Here is a 26,138-nt window from a genome sequence, read left to right on the forward strand (position 1 = left end):
AAAAAACGGGCTTCCCTGGTGGCGCAGTGGTTGAGAGTCTGCCTGCCGATGCAGGGGACACGGGTTCGTACCCTGGTCCGGGAAGATCTCACATGCCATGGAGCGGCTGGGCCCATGAGCCATGGCCGCTGAGCCGGCGCGTCCGGAGCCTGTGCTCCACAACGGGAGAGGCCACAACAGTGAGAGGCCCGCGTACCGCAAAAAAAAAAAAAAAAACTAGGATAGCCAACACAATTTCAAAGAGGAAGAGCAAAAGTGGAGGACCTATCTCCATAGTGTCAAATTTTATTACACAGCTACATTTGTCAAGAATGTGTTTAGAATAAGAATAGACATACACATGGATGGAACACAATAGAAATTCCAGATATCGACCCATAAGTGTCGGGTTAATTGATTTTTGGAAAAGGCATTGAGGCAATTTAATGGGGAAAAGGATATTCTTTTCAATAAGTCACACTAGAGTAGCTGGGTATCACAGGCAAAACACAAGACTCAAATCTCACACCAAACACAAATATCCACTCAAAATGCATCATAGATGTTAATGGAAAAGCTTAAAACTTCTAGGAGAAAACCTGACTTTATGTTAGACTAAGATTTCTTAGGTAAGATGCAAAAACTATGAACCACAAAAGAAGAAACTGTTAAACTGCACTTTAACGAAATTTTTAAAAATTCCTCCTAAAAAGTGACACTTACATAGGTAATCCAAAGATTGAGAAATATTTTCAAAACATATATCTGATAATGGAACTTGCATCTACAATATATAAAGACCTCTTACAAATCAATAATAAAAAGACAAATTCATTAGAAATGAGTAAAGTATTTGAACACTTAATTCACCAGACAAGATTTATAAATTGCAAATAAGCACATGAAAAGATGCTCAACATCACTGCTCATTTAGGAAATGTAAATTAAAACCCTATTAGAATGGTTGAAATTAAAAATACTGACAATACCAAACATTGGTGAGAATGTAGACCAAATGGAATTCTCATACATTGCTGGTGGAAATATGAAATGATACAACCTCTTTGGAAAACAGTTTAGTAGTTTTTGGTAAAATTTGATAGACACTTATCTTATGACTAAGCCATTCCACTTCTAGGTTTTTATGCAAGAGAAGTTAAAACATGTCCACATGAAGACGTGTACTCAAATGCTCATAATAGCTATACTCATAAAAGTCCCAAACTGGAAGCAACACAAATATCCATCAACTACTGAGTGGGTAAAAATAATGTCCATGGAATACTATGCAAAAATAGAAGGCATAAACGACTGATAAGCAAAATACCATGAATGTCAAAAGCACTGATATAAGTGAAAGAAATCAGGAACAAAGACCTACGTACTGTATGATTCCATTTATTTTATGGCCAAGGTAGACGAAGGGGAATGACTGCAAAAGGGCAGGATGGAAATGTTCGGGATGGTAGAAACGTTCTATATCATGGCTATGGTAATGATTACAAGACTGCATATATTTAACAAAACTTGTGAACTGTATACTTAACATTTGTGAATTTATTATTTGTATATTATACTTCAATAAAGCTAATTAAAATAAATTAAAATAGATAAAGGTTGGGAGATTTTGACTATCTACCTTTTTAAACATAAAAATATTATGAGTGATTGATTTTTACACATGTATGCACCTACATAACCATCCATCACTTGGTTCAAGATGTAGATTGGGTCCAGCTTCTCAAAAGGGTCTATCATGCACTTTTTGAGCCAATACAGACTCCCTCACCAAGGACTCTCTATTCTGATCTCTATCAACAGAGATTTATTTTTTGCCTTTTTATGGTGCTTCATATAAATGGAGTAACACAGTATGAATGCTTTCATTCCTATATTCTTTGCTCACTATTAAGTCCGTGAGATTCATCCATATTGTTCTATGTGTTTGTTGTTGTATATGGCCTTTATTATGTTGAGGTAAGTTCCCTCTATGCCCACTTTCTGGACAGTTTTTATCATAAATGGGTGCTGAATTTTGTCAAAAGCTTTTTCTGCATCTATTGAGATGATCATACGGTTTTTATTCTTCAATTTGTTAATATGGTGTATCACACTGACTGATTTGCATATATTGAAGAATCCTTGCATACCTGGGATAAATCCCACTTGATCATAGTGTATGATCCTTTTAATGTCTTCTTGGATTCTGTTTGCTAGTATTTTGTTGTATATCTTTGTCTGGTTTTGGTATCAGGGTGATGGTGGACTTGTAGAATGAGTTTGGGAGTGTTCCTTCCTCTGCAATTTTTTGGAAGAGTTTGAGAAGAATGGGTGTTAGCACTTCTCTAAATGTTTGATAGAATTCACCTGTGAAGCCATCTGGTCCTGGACTTTTGTTTGTTGGAAGATTTTTTTTTTTTTTTTTTTTTTTTTTTTTTTTTTTTTTTTTTGGCGGTATGCGGGCCTCTCACTGCTGTGGCCTCTCCCGTTGCGGAGCACAGGCTCCGGACGCGCAGGCCCAGCGGCCATGGCTCACGGGCCCAGCCGCTCCGCGGCATATGGGATCCTCCCAGACCGGGGCACGAACCCGTATCCCCTGCATCGGCAGGCGGACTCTCAACCACTGCGCCACCAGGGAGGCCCTGTTGGAAGATTTTTAATCACAGTTTCAACTTCATTCCTTGTGATTGGTCTGTTCATATTTTCTGTTTCTTCCTGGTTCAGTTTTGGAAGGTTATACCTTTCTAAGAATTTATCCATTTCTTCCAGGTTGTCCATTTTGTTGGCATAGAGTTGCTCTTAGGAGTCTCTTAGGATGCTTTGTATTTCTGCGGTGCCTGTCGTAACTTCTCTTTTTTCATTTTTAATTTTATTGATTTGAGCCCTCTCCCTCTTTTTCTTGATGAGTCTGGCTAATGGTTTATCAATTTTGTTTATATTCCCAAAGAACCAGCTTTTAGTTTTATTGATCTTTGCTATTGTTTTCCTTGTTTCTATTTCATTTATTTTTGCTCTAATCTTTATGATTTCCTTCCTTCTGCTAACTTTCGGTTTTGTTTGTTCTTCTTTCTCTAGTTCCTTTAGGTGTAAGTTTAGATTGTTTATTTGAGATTTTTCTTGTTTCTTGAGGTAGGCTTGTATAGCTATAAACTTCCCTCTTAGAACTGCTTTTGCTGCATCCCATAGGTTTTGGACCGTCATGTTTTCATTGTCATTTGTCTCTAGGTATTTTTTTATTTCCTCTTTGATTTCTTCAGTGATCTATTGCTTATTTAGTAACCTATTGTTACCTTCCGTGTGTTTGTGTTTTGTTACGTTTTTTCCCCTGTAATTCATTTCTAATCTCATAGCGTTGTTGTCAGAAAAGACGCTTGATATGATTTCAATTTTCTTAAATTCACTGAGGCTTGATTTGTGACCCAAGAAGTGATCTATCCTGGAGAATGTTCCATGCACACTTGAGAAGAAAGTGTAATCTGCTGTTTTTGGATGGAATGTCCTATAAATATCAATTAAATCTATCTGGTGTACTGTGTCATTTAAAGCTTCTGTTTCCTTATTTATTTTCATTTTGGATGATCTGTCCATTGGTGTAAGTGAGGTGTTAAACTCCCACACTACTATTGTGTTACTGTCGATTTCCACTTTTATAGCTGTTACCAGTTGCCTTATGTATTGAGGTGCTCCTATGTTGGGTGCATATATACTTATAATTGTTATGTCTCCTTCTTGGATTGATCCCTTGATCATTATGTAGTGTCCTTCCTTATCTCTTGTAACATTCTTTATTTTAAAGTCTATTTTATCTGATATGAGTACTGCTACTCCAGCTTTCTTTTGATTTCCATTTGAATGGAATATCTTTTTCCATCCCCTCACTTTCAGTCTGTATGTGTCCCTAGGTCTGAAGTGGGTATCTTGTAGACAGCATATATATGGGTCTTATTTTTGTATCCATTCAGCGAGCCTGTGTTTTTTGGTTGGAGCATTTAATCCATTCACATTTAAGGTAATTATCGATATGTATGTTCCTATGACAATTTTCTTAATTGTTTTGGGTTTGTTTTTGTAGGTCCTTTTCTTCTCTTGTGTTTCCCACTTAGAGAAGTTCTTTAGCATTTGTTGTAGAGCTGGTTTGGTGGTGCTGAATTCTCTTAGCTTTTGCTTGTCTGTAAAGCTTTTGATTTCTCCATCGAATCTGAATGAGATCCTTGCTGGGTAGAGTAATCTTGGTTGTAGGTTCTTCCTTTTCGTAACTTTAAGTATATCATGCCACTCCCTTCTGGCTTGTAGAGTTTCTGCTGAGAACTCAGCTGTTAACCTTATGGGAGTTCCCTTTTATGGTATTTTTCATTTTTCCCTTGCTGCTTTCAATACTTTTCCTTTGTCTTTAATTTTTGCCAATTTGATTACTATGGGTCTCGGTGTGTTTTTCCTTGGGTTTATCCTGTATGGGACTCGCTGTGCTTCCTGGACTTGGGTGGCTATTTCCTTTCCCATGTTAGGGAAGTTTTCAACTGTAATCTCTTCAAATATTTTCTCGGGTCCTTTCTCTCTTCTCCTTCTGGGACCCCTATAATGCGAATGTTGTTGTGTTTAATGTTGTCCCAGAGGTCTCTAGGCTGTCTTCATTTCTTTTCATTCTTTTTTCTTTATTCTGTTCCACAGCAGTGAATTCCACCATTCTGTCTTCCAGGTCACTTATCCGTTCTTCTGCCTCAGTTATTCTGTTATTGATTCCTTCTAGTGTAGTTTTCATTTCAGTTATTGTATTGTTCATCTCTGTTTGTTTGTTCTTTAATTCTTCTAGGTCTTTGTTAAACATTTTTTGCATCTTCTCAATCTTTGCCTCTGTTCATTTTCCAAGGTCCTGGATCATCTTCACTATCATTATTCTGAATTCTTTTTCTGGAAGGTTGCCTATCTCCACTTCACTTAGTTGTTTTTCTGGGCTTTTATCTTGTTCCTTCAACTGGTACAGAGCCCTCTGCCTTTTCATCTTGTCTATCTTTCTGTGAATGTGGTTTTTGTTCCACAGGCTGCAGGATTGTAGTTCTTCTTGCTTCTGCTGTCTGCCCTCTGGTGGATGAGGCTACCTAAGAGGGTTGTGTAAGTTTCCTGATGGGAGGGACTGGTGGTGGGTAGAGGTGGGTGTTGCTCTGGTGGGCAGAGCTCAGTAAAACTTTAATCCTCTTGACTGTTGATGGGTGGGCCTGGGTTCCCTCCCTGTTGGTTGTTTGGCCTGAGGCAACCCAACCCTGGAGCCTACCTGGGATCTTTGGCGGGGCTAATGACATACTTTGGGAGGGCTCACACCAAGGAGTACTCCCAGAACTTCTGCTGCCAGTGTCCTTGTCCTCATGGTGAGACACAGCCACCCCCTGCCTCTGCAGGCGACCCTCCAACACTAGCAGGTAGGTCTGGTTCAGTCTCCCCTGGGGTCATTGCTCCTTCCCCTGGGTCCTGATGTGCACACTACTTTGTGTGTCCCTCCAAGAGTGGAGTCTCTGTTTCCTCCAGTCCTGTCAAAGTCTTGCAATCAAATCCCACTAGGCTTCAAAGTCTGATTCTCTAGGAATTCCTCCACCCGTTTCTGGACCCCCAGGTTGGGAAGCCTGACGTGGGGCTCAAAACCTTCACTCCAGTGGGTGGGCTTCTGTGGTATAAGTATTCTCCAGTCTGTGAGTCAACCACCCAGCAGTTATGCGATTTGATTTTACTGTGATTGCGCCCCTCTTACCGTCTCATTGTGGCTTCTCCTTTGTCTTTGGATGTGGGGTATGTTTTTTGGTGAGTTCCAGTGTCTTCCTATCAATGACTGTCCAGCAGCTAGTTGTGATTCTGGTGTTCTCACAACAGGGAGTGAGAGCACGTCCTTCTACTCCGCCATCTTGGTTCCTCTCCTTCAGTTTTTTATATCATGAATAAAGCAGCTAAAAACATTCTTGTACATCTTTTGAGGAACATAAGCACTTATTTTCCTTAATTATACCTGTATGTGTTGAGGGGAAACTTCTCAGTTACAGAGTTTATATGTATTTAGCTTGATAGATGAAGAGAAATAGTTTGTCAGAATGGTTGTAAAATTTTACTCTTTACTCAGCAAAGAAGGAGAATTCCAGTTTCTTCATATGCTCAACTACAAAGTTAACTTAGCTTGATCTTACACATAGCAATTTTACCAACTGCTTTACTAACTCTAATAATATATGAATTCATTTGGATTTCCTAGGTAGGTAATCAGCAAAAAATGACATTTTTGTTTCTTCATCTCTAATCCTTACACCTTTTATTCCTTTTTCTATTCTTATTGTGATGGCTAAGCTCACTAGTACAATTTTGAAATGAAATGGTCATAGTGAGCATTTGGATCTTATTGTTGAATATAAAGATAATTATTTTAATACTTCAATATGGTCAGATTTGCTGTAGGATTTTTGTAGATTTTTTTTTTAGTTTAAATATATTTCCTTTAGTTTTTAGTTGCTATAAATTTTTTTTTTTTTTTTTTTTTTTTTTCTTTTTGCGGTATGCGGGCCTCTCACTGTTGTGGCCTCTCCCGTTGCGGAGCACAGGCTCCGGACGCGCAGGCCCAGCGGCCATGGCTCACGGGCCCAGCCGCTCCGCAGCATATGGGATCCTCCCAGACCGGGGCACGAACCCACATCCCCTGCATCGGCAGGCGGACTCTCAACCACTGCGCCACCAGGGAGGCCCAGTTGCTATAAATTTTGACCATGAATGATTGCTGAATTTTATCATGCACTTTCATTTATTTTTCTTTTTGACTCTTTTGGAATAATCATAGTTTTGCTCCTTTAAACTGTTAATGTAATGATTTACATTAATAGTTCATTTATATTGATTGTGATTTCTGATACATTTAGATACATTTAGATTTATTTGTATTCTCATACCTTGCCCTTTTTATTTAGTTTGATTTTTCTTTGATCCTTTTTCTTTGTTTAGACTTTTTCTTCTTCTTTCTTGTAACCTTTTCTTCTATAAGTTTGGAAAGATACATGCTATTTTTAATGTTTACCTTATGTGTTTAAATATTTATCTTTAATAACTCTAAAAATAATGAATATTTTCCCTTCCCCATTCTTCAGAACAATAGCAATGCCCCAGATAATATTATTTCAATCATCCCCTCCTTATTTATATACTAGTGGGGTCTAAGATTAATTGTCCCTTGTTTTTTTAAAAGTATAAATTAAACATCATCACCAGTATAATTGTCTGTTTTTTAATAGTTTTATAGTTGCTTGTTTAGATTGATTCCCATGTGTATTTAAGAGTTAAAGTCTTTTAATCATGTTTTATAATAGCCTATGAATTATGCACCTTTTGTCAGATGTATTCCTAGATAGCGTAAATTGATTGCACTATTGAAAATGATATTTTCAAGTTTTATTTTTTATTTGTTCCTGTTATATGGAAACATGAGTGACTTTAAAAATTACTGAAGTATGCTACACATACTAAAAGAGGCAAATCTTAATACTCGTATCTCAAATTATCATTCTGATGTGTACAGTACGTATCTTTAGTGAGGTCCTATTGGTAAAATATGCTCCAGGTTTTTTTTATTATTTTGAAAAAAATATCTTCCTTTTACTCTCATCCTTGAAAGATAATTTGCTAGGTATAAAATTCTAGCATGACAGTTATTTTTCCTCATATCCTTATAGATACTTCTACTGTGTATGGCCCCCATTGTTATTGAGATATCAGATATAGTCAAATTGTTGTTCCTTTGGATGATTTATCTTTTCTCTGTGAAATCTGCCACTATATTTCTTTCTGAAATCTGTCATTATAATTGTTGAATTATCTATTTTTCCTATTAATCTTCCAATTTTTGCTTCATGTATTTTGGGGTTTTGGTGTTAGATTCCTATACATTATTTGTCATTATTTGTTTTGTAAATGTTTCATGTCTTTTTTTCTTCCTATTTTCCTCCTTTACTGCCTTTTGTGTTTAAGAAACATTAGTGTACTACTATTAATTTCTTTATTTTTTTTATTCTTAAAAATTTTTTTTTTACTTTTTATTTTTTTGGCCATGCCATGCAGCATGTGGGATATGAGTTCCCCAACCAGGGATTGAACCCACGTTGCCAGCATTGGAAGCGTGGATTCTTAACTGCTGGACCACCAGGGAAGCCCCCTTTATTATTTTTAAGCTTTATTTTTTAGTTTTTTTTCTTAGGGGCTGCTCTAGGGATTCATACCAATTTATCATGATCTACTTCAAGTTAATACTGACTAAATTCTAGTAAAATACAGCAATTTTTCTCCAATATAGCTTTATCCCCCACCCTTGCGCTAATATTGTCATATATAGTGCACGTGTATCTGTTATAAGCCCAATAATACAGTGTTAATTTATGGCTTCATATAATTTTATGATTTTTACAAAAATTAACAAAAAAATTTAGTCTTTATATTTACCTACATGTTTACTGTGTTTGATCTCTTCATTTCTTCCTTTGAATTTAAATTACTGTCTGGTGTCATTTCTTTCATACTGACTTTTTTTTAATGTTTCTTGTAAGGCAGATTTGTGAGTAATGACTTTTCTGTCTTTGATCATCTGGGAATGTCTTTATTTCCCCAAAGTTTTGAAGGACAGTTTTATTGGAGAGAGAATTCCTGGTTGAGAATTTTTTATTCCAGTACATTGAATGAATGCCATTCCACTACCTTCTGGTCTCAATTGTTTCTCATGAGATGTCATATATTAATTATTTTGTCATTCTCTGTGCACAATAAGTTAATTTTCTCATTACTTTCAAGGTTTTCTCTTGATCTTTGGCTTTTTCAGCAGAGTAATAACTGTGATGTGTCTAGTTGTAGAGATTCTCTCTTTATCCTACTTGGGGTTCACTGAACTTCTTGGGTCTGTATATTAATAGTTTTCATCAAATTTGGAAAGTATTGGGCCATTAATTTTCTGCCTGTTTGACTCTCTCCTCTCTTCCTGGGACTTCTACTGTATGCATATTGGTATATTTGATGTTGTCCAACAGGTCTCTGAGCTTTTGTTCATTTTTCTAAAATATTTTTTCTATATAATATTCATATTGGATAATTTCTATTGATCTATTTTCAAGTTCACTGATTATTTTTTCTAGCATCTCAAACTGCTGTTGAAACCATCCAAAATATTTTACATTTTGATTATTTTACTTTTCAAATCTAGAATTTTCATTTGATTCCTTTAAAAACAATCTAAGAGACTTTCTTTTTAAAAATCAATTTTAGGTCTGTAGAGAGAGTACACAGAAAGTATAGACACTTCTCATATACCCTCTATCCCCCTGCACAAAATTTTCTCTATTACTAACATCTTGCATTAATGTGGTACATTTAAAATTGATAAACCAATTCTGGTATATAATGATTAACTAAAGTCCATGGTTTAGATCATGGTTCACAATTTGTGTTATGCAATGCTATGGATTTTGCCAAAAGCATAATGTCATGTGTCCATTTTTAGAGAATCATACAGAATAATTTCCCAGCCTTAAAAATTTCCTAATGTTCCACCTATTCATCCCTATTCTCCTCCCTTTTCCTTCTCCTATCAGGCAACTACTGATTTTTTTAGTGTCTATAGTTTTGCATTTTACAGAATATTGTACAGCTGGAATCATACAGTATGTAGCCTTTACAAACTCTTAATTCATTTAGTAACATGCATTTGTGTCCTCCATGTCTTTCCATGGCTTGATAGCTGATTTCTTTTTATTGCCAAGTAATATTCTGTTGTATGGATATACCACAATTTGTTGCTCCATTCACTTATTGAAGGACAACTTGGTTCCTTCCAGTTTTTGACAATTATGAAAAAAGCTGCTATAAACATTCATGTGAAGGTTTTTGTGTAAACATAATTTTTTCTACTCATTAGGCAAATACCTAGGCATGCATTTGCTGATCTTATAGTAAGCCCACGTATAGCTTTGTAAGCTTTGTAAGGAATTGCCAATTATCTTGAAAAGTGAGTGTACCATTTTGTATTTCTTCTGGCAATGAATGAGAGTTCCTGTTGGTCCGCATCCTTGTCAGCATTTGCTGTTGTCAGTGTTTTGGATTTTAGCTATTCTAATAGGTGTTTAATAGTATCTTATTATTGCTCTAATTTGCAATTCTCTAGTGACAAATAATGTTGAGAATAATTTCATATGCTTATCTGTCATCTGTGTATCATGTTTGGTGAGGTGTCTGTTCAGAGACTTCAAGCATTTTAAAATCAGATTGTTCATTTTCTCACTGTTGAGTTTCAGGAGTTCTTTGTATTTTGGATGTAAATCTTCAGATCTATAGATCAAGTTAGGAAACTGAATCTTCCTACCCATGAATATGAAATCTCTCTTCATTTATTTAGATATTTGACTTCTTCCATCAGAGTTTACAGTTTTTTCCTCATATAGATCCTGTACATAGTTTGTTAGATTTATACCTAAAGTATTTCACTTTTTTGGTGCTAATGTAACTGGTACTGTGTTCTTAATTACAAATTCCAATTGTTCATTGCTGGTATATAGGAAAGCAATTGACTTTTTAATATTAATTAATTTATAATAATACTAATTTATGTAACTAATGCATAACACATAACTAATTATCAAGATTAACATCAACTTAATTTAATATTAATTATTAATAACAATCAATTAATATTTGTATATCATATAATTATTATACAATGTTAATATATTATATATTGTATTAGCTTATATATAATTATCTTAATATTAATATGATTTAATATTTATATATTGCATCCTCCTACCTTGCTATAATTGCTTATTAGTTCCAAGAACTTTTTTTTGTCATTTCTTTGGGATTTTCTCACTTCCAAGATCTCATTATTAAATTTCTTGCTTGTCCATTGCTCACTCAAATGGGACCTCAAGTTTAAGGTGAACAGCACCAGATTTTTCCAATTCATTTCCTATCAACTTTGCTACTTTTACTGACAAAACTCTTGAGTGTGGGTTTTCACCTTTCATTCCAAGTCATTCCTCTCTGACAGTTAAACTTCTGGTTTTCACATCCAACCCCACTCATGTGAAACTATAGATAGCATCAGCCAAGCTGCTGCTGGTAGTGGGGTGTCTGGACTAACTCCAGGTATGAAGATCACAGATTTCTACCATTCTCACTCAAAGTCCTAGCAGTTTTTCATGAATAAATGCTTCACAATTATTGTTTGTCTTAGGTCAATTTCCAGGGCCCTGATATATTTTTGAAAATTTTGTCCGGTTTCTATATCTTTTTAGGGGAATGAATTTAATAATTTTTAAGGCAACTTTTAAAATCTTTCTCTGTCATTCTTGTCCTGCAGTTTCACAGTAATTTATCTAGCTGTGAATTTATTTTTACTTTACCCTGCTTTGGAGTTTTTGGTCTTATGAATCTGAGAATTGCTGTGTTCTATTATTTCTGGAAAATTCCCAGCCATTATTGTACCTTTTCTTTTTCTTTCGAGATTTAATTGTTTTACTTTTGGTGGGAGGGCATCTTGATTGAGATGTAATCCACTATCTTCTCAAATTTTGCTCTGCCCTGATTTTCTATTATTTCTTAGGCTAGGAGTTGACAAACTATGATCCATGCACCAAATCAAGTATGCTGCCTTCTTGTAAGTAAACATCCAGGCACATCTGTTTATGTTATTATCTATGGGTGCTTTGTACTACAATGACAGAGTTGAGTATTTCTCAGAATGTCATTTTGCACTACAATGGTAGGGTTGATAGAGCCCTTGTGGCCCACTGACCCTAAATTATTTACTCTCTGATCTTTTACAGGAACAATTTGCCCACTCCTGTCCTATACTTCCAATTTGACATGTGTTCTACCTTCCCTTATATATTTTCTTCACCTTTAAACTCCTCTTTCATGCTTACCTCCTCTGTCTACATGGCATTCTTAATTATTACTATTAATCTATCTTCTAGTTTACACATTCTTTGTTCAGTTAATCTAACCTGGTGTTTAAAGCAGTTTCTAATTTCAATTATTATATCTCTCATTTCCATAAAGTTATTTTTTTTCCAAATTCCACAGTTTAATGTCATGTAACTTTGACACTTGCTATATGCTTTTAGTTTCTTGAGAGTATTAAAGATATAAAACTTACATATTCCTGGTATAAAAACTCCACTTTTGAAATTCTTCACTTTGCTGTTTCTCTTGGCTCTTGCTAATAGTGTTCTATTCCCTTGTGTTTGGTAATTTTTGTGTGTGTGAGTTCATGTTCCTTGGAAACTTTTTTCCTAAATGTGAGGCTTAGGTTTAAGATGCATTCTTTTAGAGAAGATTTGCATTTCTCCTGTCAAGTACCTGGGAGACTATCAACTTGACGCCACTTTGAACTCAAATTCTGCCCTTTTTTGGTGGCTACAATGGTTACCTGGTAGGATTGAGGTTAGGCATTTTGAAGATGGCTATTTTCTTTCTCCTGCTCCTCTCAGAGTGAATGAAGGCTGAGGCAAGCAATTATCTCTATTAATTCTCTATGAGATGTGGGATTTTTTTATACTAATCCCCCTTCTTGCTTTTTATCTATGTCTCTGGTCTATCTTCTTACTCTGCTCTCATCCTAGGTTTTGTTTCTTATCTGCTGTGTGTAACCATTGGAACCCAGGTCCCAGGTCACAAGGAATAGGTAAACACCTCAGAATAAATTTCTGTACTTCTGTGGAATTGCACTTTCGTATAATCTGTGGACTTTGCAGGTATTCCTTTATGTTCATAACAGCTCAGGTATATATGAAAATTAATTAGATGTTTTATTTGATCCCGAATTTTAGACATGCTATATCAGGAAGTGTTTCACTTAAAGTTTAGTGCGTTGCATTGTTTATGTGAAAAAAGAAGCCATTTTAAGGTTAATTCCTAATTACATGTTCCTAATTATAAAGAAAAATCATTATACCTTAATGTTGGTATCTGTGTGGAACGGGAGGCAATATACTGAGGAAGGATTCTTATGTGGAAGTAGAAGACTCTCTATTTCATCAATCAAATATCTTCATTGTTTCTCTTAGTAAACATTTCTTGTGACCTCCTGTGGGCAGGCCTATATGCTAGCTGCAGTAGAGGATTCAAGAATAAAAAGTGATCGTTCAATTTGTATAAGTAATTACATTTGACATTTCTCAAGGACTCACTAGGAGTTTTTAAATGCTTACTATTCTCAGTGCTTTACATACTTTATCATGTGAAATTTCATAAAAAATATATGAGGTATGCACTTTAGTGACTATGCTTATTTTTAAATGAGGAAATTAGGGTACAAAGAGGTTAGATAATTAGGTAAGGTAAATAGCTAGTAAGTAATGAAACCAGGATTCAAACCTTTGCAGTCTGACTGCAGAGACCATGTCATTAACTACCATACAATAATATATGATATGGTACTATATCATACTAGACTAGACTAGACGAGACTATGTAAGAAGCTTAGAGTCTAATAGGAAGATAATACATATAATAAGTAGAAAGAATAAAGACTACAGAGATGATTTGCTAAACGTCACTATAACAGCATAGATCAGAGGATCACTATAGGGCATGGTGAGATGTTCAGGGAAGCTTCAGGGAAGACTTGGAGCAACATCAACTGTGCATGCTGAGATACAAAAATTATGGTGTCAAGTGGTGCCCTTATAATAAATTGTTAACCCTATTTAATGGCATGCTAAGAAATAAACAGAGCACACTGGAAAGTTTAAACCTTGAGTATCTCTGAAGAATCAGTAAAGCATATTCTGTTTCTTTTCTCCATGCAAACAGGAAGACAGCACTTCCCAGAATAATCTGAAGTTATGCTGTGGGCTTAGCATGAGATTCTGGTCTAAAGAATGTGAGTGGAAAGGATGTTGTTATGTCCAGGCCTGGCCCTTAACTTCCCTGACGACAGTACAAACCCTTTCCCTTCCTCTGAGACTGGGGAAGCTATAAGGTGGAAGAAACCATTTAAAGGAGAACCCCCAGAGGAGTCACCGGAGTCTACATAACTGTGACGTTAGCAAGAAATAAATCTTTTTTTTTTTTTTTTTTTTTTTGTGGTATGCAGGCCTCTCACTGTTACGGCCTCTCCCGTTGCGGAGCACAGGCTCCGGTCGCGCAGGCTCAGCGGCCATGGCTCACGGGCCCAGCCGCTCCGCGGCATGTGGGATCCTCCCGGACCAGGGCACGAACCCGTGTCCCCTGCATCAGCAGGCGGACTCTCAACCACTGCGCCACCAGGGAAGCCCAGCAATAAATAAATCTTTAGTGTTTTAAACTACTGAGATTTTGAAGTTGCTTGTTATAGCAGTGAGTTTTAATTACCCTAACAAAGCAGATATGAATGCAGACCAGCAAAATCAATGCATAGTCTTTTATAGGAAATGTCTTGGAGGATTCAGGAAAGTATCTTAGTAGCCCTCAAAATTTCCTTTTGCTTCATTATTTCCTATCTTTTACTTTGTTGGTTCTAGGGGTTTTCAAGAATGACAAGGTCATTTGCATGATAATCAAAAGAAAACGATACTTGGTTTAGGACACTTAGATAATTATATACTATTGATTGTAGGGTCAACATCCACTATAACAACAATATTATTATAATACCTAATACTTACTGAAAAATTTGTATTAATTTTTGTCTTGTATATTTTGTGCCTTATTTTGTTTAATTTTCAAAAAAATATGAGTATGATATAACTCATTAGCAGCAGTTCAATGTGATTTTAACACTGCTTAAAAAAATCTTAGTGCTCAAAATGACTTTCAAACTCTTAGAAAAAAACAGTACCTTTTTCATATGTGAAGATATAATTTGGCCATATTTCGTCAGCACTGATTTTTCCTAAAGTTTTGAGAATCTTTCCTGAAATACAAAAAAATACTTTTCCATCAGACTTGAGATTTCTAACTGAAGCTCATGAGTTAGATGTTGTATTGATCTAATATACCAGTAAGTGGCCAAATGGTACAATTTATCATGTCCACATGGGATTATGGGAAATTCTCTCTCCTGCTCTGGGTCCCTGTATATACTTGCTCATTTCTCATATAGCAGGCTAATGATACAGGGGCTCTCATTTCAGTCTTTTGTTTCCAACAAGCAAATGCCTGTAAACAAGCAATAATTTCTGAAGTAGTATGCTTTCTCCTCCACTGTTTAAAGCAATGATTTGTTTATTTCAAACTGTAAACTCTATTTTCTGCCTATAAAACAAATTACCTTTTGCATGAATATGAGAACACGTTGTTTCTCTAAGTTAGCTAGTAAAAATCTCTCTCTTGCCATTGCGAATTAAATAGGTTATAAAATTCCATTATCGGGGCTTCCCTGGTGGCGCAGTGGTTGAGAGTCCGCCTGCGGATGCAGGGGACACGGGTTCGTGCCCCGGTCTGGGAAGATCCCACATGCCGCGGAGCGGCTGGGCCCGTGAGCCATGGCTGCTGGGCCTGCGCGTCCGGAGCCTGTGCCCCGCAACGGGAGAGGCCACAACAGCGAGAGGCCCGCATACCGCAAAAAAAATAAATAAATAAAATAAAATAAAATAAAATTCCATTACCTTAAGTGCATCCAAGTGCCCCTGGTTAAGAGAAACATTTCTACAGATGTTATTTATTCAAAATCAAAATTGTCTCTTCTGGATAGCTGTGAAACAAAGAGTCATGACCTTGCACAAGGCAAAACCAAAACAAAACGAAACAAAAATAAACAAAGCTCAGTTTATGTAAAAATGATATAATTGGGCTTCCCTGGTGGCGCAGTGGTTGAGAATCCGCCTGCTGATGCAGGGGATACGGGTTTGTGCCCCGGTCCGGGAAGATCTCACATGTCACAGTGCAGCTGGGCCCGTGAACCATGGCCGCTGAGCCTGCACGTCTGGAGCCTGTGCTCCGCAACGGGAGAGGCCACAACAGTGAGAGGCCCGTGTACCACAAAAAAAAAAAAAAAAAATGATGTCATTAAGCTCTGCTGAATGTCTCGGTATCTCACCTACTGCTTCTCAAGAAAATACAACAGATGACATCTTATGCACATTAATGTTCCTGCTCTATAATCCAGTGGGAGGAGTATGTTGAACACTTTCAATGACACATCCCATGGTTAATGGCATTATCTTGGGTACCGATTCTGAGTTTCACTATGAACATATGCATTTTTTCCTCTACTTTCAGATTTCTCTCTTCAGTTTCTTCCTCCACCTCCACCTCCCTTCCTTTACGACAATCCTGGCCATGACCTATGGCCACGTTTCTCTTCTCTCTCCACATTCCAGCACCAGCTTCCCCTTCTTTGCCTCATGTATAAAATTCACTGGATTCTCATCCAGCCTCCGTAACCCCCGTCCCAAACACAGCAGGACATTTCCGAGTCCCACCTGAGATGGTAAGTGAAGACTATCTACACACCACAGAGCCACTCAAGTGAGCAGACGGTACAGAGCTTTCAGTCACATATGGCCAATTCTCATTATTTGCAGTACTCAGGTTCTAGAGTATCCATGGAATACTGAGTTAGCAGGTACTAAACCACTGCTCCTAGGGCAGAACACAGGGTACAGTTCATGACAGCCTCTGGTCACAACTTTTTCATCAAACAATGAATAAATAACCTTGTTTTATGTGTTTCAGTCAAAGGACATCTTATTTAACATATCTGGTTGACTCATGAACATGGACTCACCGCCAACAGCACTGTAACTCACGCCTGAACGAAGCATATCGAACACATACTTTCTCTGTAAGGCACGTCATAGCCTTCCTGTACTCGGGGTTGCTAGGGAGAACGACCGCACTTCACTTGGGGGCCATTTTAAATGGTGATGTCCTCAACGCACAGCACAAAAATGTGAAAAATGTGACACTAAGGCCATGAAAAAGACACTTTCTTACAGTATGAGCCAAACAGGGAGGCAGAGGGTGCACCTCAGCTAGGAACGTGTGTGCGTTTTCGGCAACTTGTCCCTGAATGACTGTGAAAGCACCTAAGTATTGATTTAATATATTTTAGTGAGCAGGTGAATTTGCATATACAGATTCTGTGAATAATGAAGATTAACTGCATTTCAATCATAAAAAATGTTATGGGCTAAGATGCTATCAGTGACCAAAAAAAGTTCTAGTTTTAAAAGGTACATTTTTCTACTGACTGAGGCATGTGGAAATCAGTGTCGGCTTGATCTAGCCAAAGTTTAAATATTTTGGTTGACTGAAGTAAGTCAGAAAGAGAAAGACAAATACCGTATGCTAACACATATATATGGAATTTAAGAAAAAAAATGTCATGAAGAACTTAGGGGTAAAACAGGAATAGAGACAGAAACATACTGGGGGTGGGCTTGGGGATATGGGGGGGGCTGTGATGGGGCGGGGGAGAGGCATGGACGTGTATACACTGCCGGGCGTGGGGTGGATGGATGGTGGGGGTGGCCGCGTGGCGCGGGGGGATCGGCTCGGTGCTTTGTGGCCGGGTGGGATGGGGAGGGTGGGAGGGAGGGAGACGCAGGAGGGAGGGGATGTGGGAACAGATGTATATGTATGACTGATTCACTTTGTTGTAAAGCAGAGACTAATAAAAAAAAAAGGAAAAAAAAAACCCTTCAATTCTTCAATTCTCTTGTATCTACTGGGTGCTCCTAAGTTACAGTTCATTATAATGGGCATTACATTCCTCTGAAAGCTCTGACTTAAAAAAAAAACCAAAAACCCAGGGCTGCAGAATTCCAGCAACTAAACACAGAGTTCAGTATTGTCTTTAGGGAAATCCCTCATTCAAAGGCACAAGGGAGAATTTTCCCCACTCATCTGAAAGACAGAGACTACTGTCTTACCATGGAACCCCTCGGATTTCTGTGACTAAGGAATTTCTCCCTTGCTGTGCTCGTTCCTGCCTGACAGTTTTATGCAAAATGGCACTCTCTGAGCTTTTGCTTCTTGGCTAAGTTTTAGCGGGATCAAGGAAGCCACAGGGCTGGTGTCTGTGACAAGGATGGGCTTAGAGAAGGCTCCCTTGGAGGACTTCTGGAAGGCTGAGCTGGGGTTTCTACTATTTTTGGCCACACCACATGGCATGTGGGATCAGGGATGGAACCTGAGCCCCCTACATTTGAAGCGCAGAGTCTTAACCACTGGACCGCCGGGGAAGCCCTGAGCTGGGGTTTCAAATGGTGAGGTTTGACAAGGAGCCAAGATCCTGGGTTTACCTGGCTTGGTTTCCTCTTTATTTTATTTTATTTTATTTTATTTTTTTATTATTAGTTTCTGCTTTATAACAAAGTGAATCAGTCATACATATACATCTTTAACGTTTACACTGTGACCCGTTTCAATGGGAGTTTAACACCATGTTTCAAAGTCCTTTGTGATGGTGAATCCTGAAATATTCTCAGAAAGTCAACACAATCCTTTACCCAAGGACTCACAGCAGACCTGCAACTGTACCACCTGTCTGCAGAAACACCTTAGGTCTGCTTTAGATCACAACATGGAAATAAATTTTCAAAGTGTTATTCAACTTGCCTTTAGGTTTTCTAGTTAAACGTAGAAATTTCTGCCTTTTTTTCCTTTACTTTTTTTTTATTTGGTCGAAGAAAATGTCACTGTCAATTCTGTCTAAACGTGCAATCATTCCATTGGATACTTGGGGAAAGAATACCCACATGAAACATCTACCCAGATGTGATAGGAGAAATGCTGGTTTAGAAAAGCCTTTGTTCTGTGGCCGAGGCTGTCATGGTTCTCCCATCGCATCGATTTTTACTCACACATTTTAATGAATAAAAACATGCTGACCGACAATCCACGAGAACCACCAAGTACCAGTTACCGAGGAACAGAACAGCTTCAGTGAGAGGTGAAGAAGGGCAAAAAGCATCACAAAATGAGTTTAAAATTTATTAAGTAGAACACTGAGTTGAGAGTTTCATTTCCCCTACAATTGATTTCTTTTGCTTCAAAAGAAACCCACAACTTGTTGGCATCTGGTTTCTGCACTGTTAACACAGAGGTAATAGTACGGGCCAGCCGTCGGTTCTTTAGGCTGCTGGGGGTCATGAGTATGCTTCCTTGAAGACGACTGCCCAGGAGAACATAAGAAAATACCTCCCCCACGTCTGGAGCTCCCGCATGTGATGTTATACTGAGGGGCGTTATGATTCACCTCTGCCTGGCTCACTAGCTGTGTGACCTTGGCCAAGTGACTTCATCTGCTAAGGCCATGTTCCCTGAACTACAGACTGCAGTTTATTACCAAAGGTTATTATCACATTGAATTGTTACAAGATCTCAATAAGAAAATGGATTTACAGCCTTTGAGTGCCTTGCATTCAAGAAGTAGTCACTGTCGACTTATTATTTCTGCATCATAATTCCATCTTTCTGTCATTCTGCACTTCCTGTGCCTTCCCTCCACGGCCAACTGAAGCCCACGCCCCAGGGAGAGAGAGTTTGGGGTGACAGATGCCTCATGAGCAGGAGAAACTGTCAGGGCCAGGAAAGCAGTCAGAAACCAGAGGGAAAAAGAAGCTAGCAAAATTTGAAGTGTCTGTATTACAACTCAACTGGTTTTAAAATTTCCATTTCTTTTCAGCAAATGTGTTTTCTTCCTCTCATGGAACGAAGAACATATGTGCTGCCTGGCAGATGATTTCTGCAACTCTTAAAGTCAGGATTGGAGAAGGCTGACTCACAATTTCTTACGCTGCACGTGTGAAATCTTTCAAAAAAACGTGGAGGGGGGAAGAGCCACAGGATTTTGGATGATGCTCTCAATTGCTTTTCAATTAAATTGGTAAAAAAAAAGAATCGATTGATTATTTGCTTCTATTTCTGACCCTTTTAAACTATTTTTTAAAGCAGTATAAAGAGATGGGAGGAAGGAAAGGTAATAACACGGAAAGGAACAGAAAGAAGGTAACATTTGTAGAGGGTTGTAGTTTTCCCATCATCTGAATTATTTGATCTTGTGGCATCCCTGTGATGCAGGTTTTACCTGTGACAAGGACAAAGGCTCCCAGAGATTATAGCCACTGAGACTTTGTATTGACTCTATTCATTGAGTTCTTTGTACTACACCACATACTTTTTTTTTTTTTTTTTTTTAAGATTCACACAGTTCAGCTTCAATTAAGATTTAAGTAACAAAGTATAAGAAACTAGAATGTGACTCCTGTTAAAAGAATACGTTTGAAGAAATGTTCTTTGGCAATCACTGTAACTGATCAAGCATGTGATAGGAGTTATTTTACTAGATACGTAGTCCCTGATATTCATGCAAAAACACCAGATCAAGGACCTTAGCTATGCAATATGCTGTACGAGGGGGAGGGATCAAGTCTGACTACCTGTGGACAAACACACAGACTCATTCAGTATCTTGAGCTGTCTTTCAAAGAAAGTATTTGACATATTGTATACAAATTAAACAAGAAGTCCAATAAGGATCCCTTATTGCCCTTTTCAAGGGCAATAGACCTGACAAAGTATTTTCTTTAAGCACTTTCTTCATCATGCCTTCAAGGGATTGCTCCCTGCAGAAGACCTGCGTGTGGTTGGTGGCAGTTCTAGAAGCCAGAGCGGGACTTGTGGTTGAGGGAATGGGGAAGGCTGGGAAGCAGGACTTGGAGATGATGGACCCTGGCTTGAATGGCTGCAAGCACAAGACTGAAAAGCCCCCCAACTCAGAAAGCAAAGGAGCTCCGACAACTCCTGCAACAGAGGCCAGAGGAGGAGTGAGGATTCAGAAACACTACCTACAGGCTAACTGGCCGTCACTTCTGATTCACTTCAGAGATTCTGGGCTCACCACTTAATGACTGAGTGACCTTGTGCAACGCACTTAAACTTTGTGGAGTTTCGTTTCCCTGTGCGTAAGTGGGGAGAAGACACCTCCTTGTGTGTAGCTGGGAGGATTAAAAGATACCACGTATACTGCACAGCACACGCACACAGTAGACGTTGAACAAATAGTAGTTATTAGTTTGAATCATTGTGATTATCCACAATCCGGGGACTGTTAACATCACCAATGCTATACTTTGAAACATGTTTATTCTTTACATTCCAGCAAACTAGTTCAAAGTCTGTTTTTCAAATATATTACCTAGTTTGGGCTTAAAAAAAAAAAAAATCCCTGTATATGTTCTGCTCTGCTTATCAAAGGCTCTCCGAAATGTTGACTCAAGGGTAAGTCAATTACACAGGATACTGTTCTGCCTTCTATTCTTTTTAAACCACATTCCATGTGGTAATGGGTCAATTTCTTTACCTCCTCTTCCCTCTTACCACATTCCACAGCCCAGAAAGTTGCCAGTTAAGTTTTAACCCCCCTTTGAAAGTGAATTTTCATCTCTACTCTTTTTTTAAAAAGTTAAAGTAGTTGCAAGTTCTCTGAGTGCCCTCCAGACCCAATCCATGCAACAAAATAGTAACAGGAGAAAATTATATGAGAGTGCTGGGGCCCGAGTCCACCCCCTCCCCCCGCTGAGCGTGATGACTTTGCGATGAACTACGCATCCATAAACGGGTGACTCTTTGATCTCTGGCTGCTTGTACAACTCTAAAGAGAAAGGCATTCTAGTCCAAACCACACAAAGAGAGAGGAACACAGGTTATTTATGGGAGCCCACTGACTCTAAGTTTAGCCTGGCTCTTTCAAGATTCAAATACACACATCATTTTGACTGCCAGATCTCCTCCCTCCCCTTATGATGTCTAATGGGGCTGGTGTGTTGGAATGTCTGATCTCTGGCTTCTCCCTGGGGTGAGAAAGGTAGCTGGTTTGGCAGAGAGACAGACACAACAGTATTTATAGAGACAGTGGAAAATTGACTCCATATGCCTACGAAGGGAAATCAGAGTAAATCACCGGGAGCTAAGGGGACTCCTGAACCCCCTTTCTGAGGTTTAGCTTCTGGCTGAGAGTAACTAGGACCTACTAACCAGCTCTCTAGCTGTACAAAGTCCAGCATCCACAGGTTCTCTCTTATTTGATGGTGTTCCACCAACACTGTCATTTTACAGAAGGGGAGGAAACGCCCTCTTTGGTTCCCTGAATTCAGAAGCTATTCTGTAAGTCTGACTCTTGTATTACTCAGTGAATTTCTTGCATCAGAGCTGGTACAAACGTGGAAGCCATGAATTACCGATTCTGAGGTTGCTGAAACTAAGTTCAATGACTTCTTGCCAGTGACTCTCAAGTCATGATGTTCTTGGGTAACAGGCAGTGTGGCTGAGTGTTGATTCACACTGCTCACTAAAGCAAATCCAAGGTGATAAGGACGGTACGGGGACAGTATCTATCTATTCTCTTTCCTAGCTTCCTCTGGATCAAATATCAAAATTTTACAACGTTGTGTTGGAATGGTAAGGGCTCTGTGAAGACCTCTGCAATGGGAGAAAACTCAAAATGGAAATTGCTTTTATTAGTATAAAGTATTGAACTGGTAGATTTATGATCAGAATTTGGGCCAAATGAGTCCAGCTAAAGCTGGAGGTCAATTTGGTCATCCCACCGTTCCAGACACCCAAGTCCACCTCCATAGGCTGATCTGGGCAAAGTAAAAGAACCTCAATGAAACTGGCAAATTAATTTTGCTACTTTTGTGGGACCCTGAATTTGATCAAAATCATATCATGGGGTAGGACTAAAAGGGTTCTTATTTTTGATTCATTCTATTCACGCCGTAGACACGAAGTCATCAGATACCTACAGAGGTTCACAAATTGTTTACGAAAAGTTCATGATGTTTGAACATTCTCTTATTCTTTAGTCATCATGATGGCTTCAAGCCAGAGTCTGAACACAAAGACAGGCATATAAGTGAACATAAAACATAGCCTGAAAAGCAATACCTATATCGACAGCACTGCCTGCAAGCTCAAAGAAAGAACGGATAAAAAAAATAAAACAGCTGCATATCCGAATGAATACACATTGGAGGAAGAGTGAACGGTTCAACTCAGACATTTTGTTCCTCGGGGCTTAGGGAGGAATTAACAGAAGCCAAGTTTTAGAGACAAGCCTTTAGCTCATAATTCATTCACTGTCAAGATGATGAATGCTCGCTTTATGATTTAATAAAAAGATAGACCTACCTAGAAAGAAGATGAGGAGGAGGCGTCCTCCACCGATAAGTAGCACAGTGTTTGGGGGCGACACCCAGGGGCTCTGGATTGGGACTCCAGCCCCGTCTTCTGGACACACAGTGCACAGGACAACCAGTACAAATTCAGGACCTCAGTCTCTCCATCTGAAAAACACAAATAATAATGTCATGGTTCCACCCAGCAACTGCTGAGTAATTAGAGATTCATGCTGATTAAAAAAACACAGGAAGAACAAAGAGTACAATGCATACATGTATGATGTGTAGCACAGAATGCCTCGTAATCCCACACACGCCTTTGTACAAGTTACCCAAAGTCAGAGGTTTTAACTTCCAGTTTTTCACAAAACCTAAATTAGACACTACCAAAGAATGGAAACACATTAAACTAGATCAACCATGAAAATAAGGGCAGGCTTGGGGTTCCCTGGTGGTGCAGTGGTTGGGAGTCTGCCTGCCGATGCAGGGGACACGGGTTCGTGCCCCGGTCCAGGAGGAGGATCCCACATGCTGCGGAGCGGCTGGGCCCCTGAGCCATGGCCAATGAGCCTGCGCGTCCGGAGCCTGTGCTCCGCAACGGGAGAGGCCACAACAGTGAGAGGCCTAAGTACCGCAAAAAAAAAAAAAAAAAAAAAAAGAAAGAAAGAAAAAAGAAAATAAGGGCAGGCTTATGTAGTTGGGGGCGGAAGGAAATCAGGAAGGCCAATTGAGAATCAGAGAGGCTGAATGAACGGCTGGGCCACCTCTGATGGGCCTCTCTGCTCCCTTTGTTGGGAGTGACGGGCAGCTCTGATTGCTGGATTATTTCAAGAGCCTGCTGCACAGAGATGCCTGGATACCATCAGCTGTACCAAATGGGAAATAACCACGGGATTCAGGACCCGTAGCAGGAGGCTGGGCCACTGAAGAACATGAGTTGCCCAACATAAAGATACTGAAATTATGGATGAGATCAAGAGGCACCACGTCTGCAGAGGAAGATTCCAGGATCACTGAGGAACCCTCCAAAATAGAACTTGACTTTGCCATCTTTCCCTATAGTCAGCAGATTTCTATGCTGCCAGAAGTTCTGGTAGTTTAGTTGATGTCACTGAACTGAGTGCACACAGAATAGTACAACCCTTTAGGACATTTCCCCAAATGGAAATCTGTTTACATCGATCCTTCTTAATAACCAGAGAAACACACTGCTAAGTGGAAAGAAAATCATGAATGAAACTATGAAAAAAATTCATTGAACAAAATTAAAATGTGTCACAAACACATTTTTAATTGTTGACCCTAAAATAGCCATTTGCAATCATTTGGTTGTTAAAAAAATAAAAATACTTGGTACTACCCAAAAATCTTGTCTTTGAATAAAATAAAGAGGCCCCTAGAATATTTTGAGTATTGCTACCCAGTCTGTAAGATTTTGGAAGAGAGAGTTTGCTTAGTAAATATTGATTTCAATGTTCCAAATTATTTCAGAATTTAGAGACTTCGAGATAAGAGGAATATGAAACTGAGTCTGAATGAATGAAGTGTTATTGTTTGATACTGAAAATTACTATTAGTAGCAGAATTATGGAAAACATTCTACGATTCAGAGTGACACTTTAATTACCAGAGGGTTATCCTGTACCAGCATAATCTTTGTGAGAAAAGCAATTGTGAAACTTGCCCTTTTTTGCAACTAAATTTCTCCCTCTGGTCCACTGGCTAACGATGAAATTTTCTCATTTGAGAAATCCAAACTGGCTGCACTAGAAAGAATGTAAGAATGTAAGATGAAATTTCTCCTAAATGTGAAATGATGGTACTCAGAGTTAAAGAAAAATTATTTGAAGAGTATAAAGGACAGAGGATCTTGTTAATTTAGTTCCTATTAAATAAAGCATTTAAACTCTTTGCTAGATATTGCTGGTTTAATGTGAAACAAGGGTGATATCTGAAGCTGAAGAAATGACGTCACCCCCTAAAACACGCATGTTATATCCTCAATGCCCAATTCTAATTGTGTAAAGGTATGTACTTTTTTTTTTTCCATGGCTCACGGGCCCAGCCACTCTGCGGCACGTGGGATCCTCCCAGACCGGGGCATGAACCCGCGTCCCCTCCATCGGTAGGTGGACTCCCAACCACTGTGCCACCAGGGAAGCCCAAGGTATGTACTTTTAACTGAGTTGGATTACAAAAGTATACAGTGCTAGAAATTATTACAATATATTCAATATTAACCACGCTTAGAACAGTGTTATGAGTTCTATAGTAATTTAATAAATCAACAGAGGGCAGATGGAATTTTTATTAGCCAGAGTCTTCTAATACATTTTCTCTCTATGATGAATACTGAGGGTGGGGGAGGGCAGCAGGCGGAGCTGTCCAAAATCCAAGGCTCCTTTCTTTCCTAGAGAAATTCTCTCCACTGTACAGACTTGTTGAGAGAATCTGTCTTCTCATCCTCCAATCTAAGGAAGCTGGAAGAGTAATCGTTCTCAGATCTTTTCCCTCCCTTTCCCCCATCACGTTTCAGCAGTCCTGGCCGCCAGGGCCCAGGCAGGTGACCTGAGCTCCTCTCTAAACCCCAAGGGAATGACTCAAAGACAATGGGATGGTTATACATAACGGTAGTGGCAAGGATGTCAGTGGCCTTGCCCTTGTCACACTGCTCCTGCTCTTTGATTGTCAGAGCCCAGCTGGCTTTGCCCAGGGTCCAAGATGGGCCTTAGCAGCTCAGAGTCTGCAAACCCTCAGTCTCCTAGGCCAGGTCAGCTTCCTGCAATTTCCTGTGATTAGGAACTCTCCCCAGAGCAAATACACAGCCTTCATCTGGTTCTTCTGAATTTTCCTGTTTGAATCACTCAAGAGACTAACCAAAACAAACACCACCAAATACACATACAACAAGGCAATCTAACTTATATATATTTTCATTTTAAGATGCAATGCAGAGTTTTCTTACCGTTTAGTATTAGTGGCCAGAAGAAAAGTCAAAAAAAAGAAAAGAAAAAAAATTATATATGGCTATTTTAGTGATAGAACTAT

The 26,138-nt window shown here is 38.7% G+C and overlaps 1 protein-coding gene across 1 annotated transcript in view; it reads right to left on the bottom strand.

Annotated features, from left to right (window-relative positions):
- Window positions 1–23,218, bottom strand: part of KIAA1217 — a gene marked incomplete at its 3' end in the record, with an annotated part of 500,156 nt that extends 476,938 nt beyond the window's left edge. Inside the window, exon 1 of the mRNA XM_082618040.1 lies at window positions 23,101–23,218. The remainder of the gene's footprint in view (window positions 1–23,100) is intronic.
- Between the last annotated feature and the right edge of the window lie 2,920 nt (window positions 23,219–26,138).

Source organism: Mesoplodon mirus (genome assembly GCF_964341445.2).
Source record: "Mesoplodon mirus genome assembly, chromosome: 4".
Classification (NCBI taxonomy): Eukaryota; Metazoa; Chordata; class Mammalia; order Artiodactyla; family Ziphiidae; genus Mesoplodon; species Mesoplodon mirus.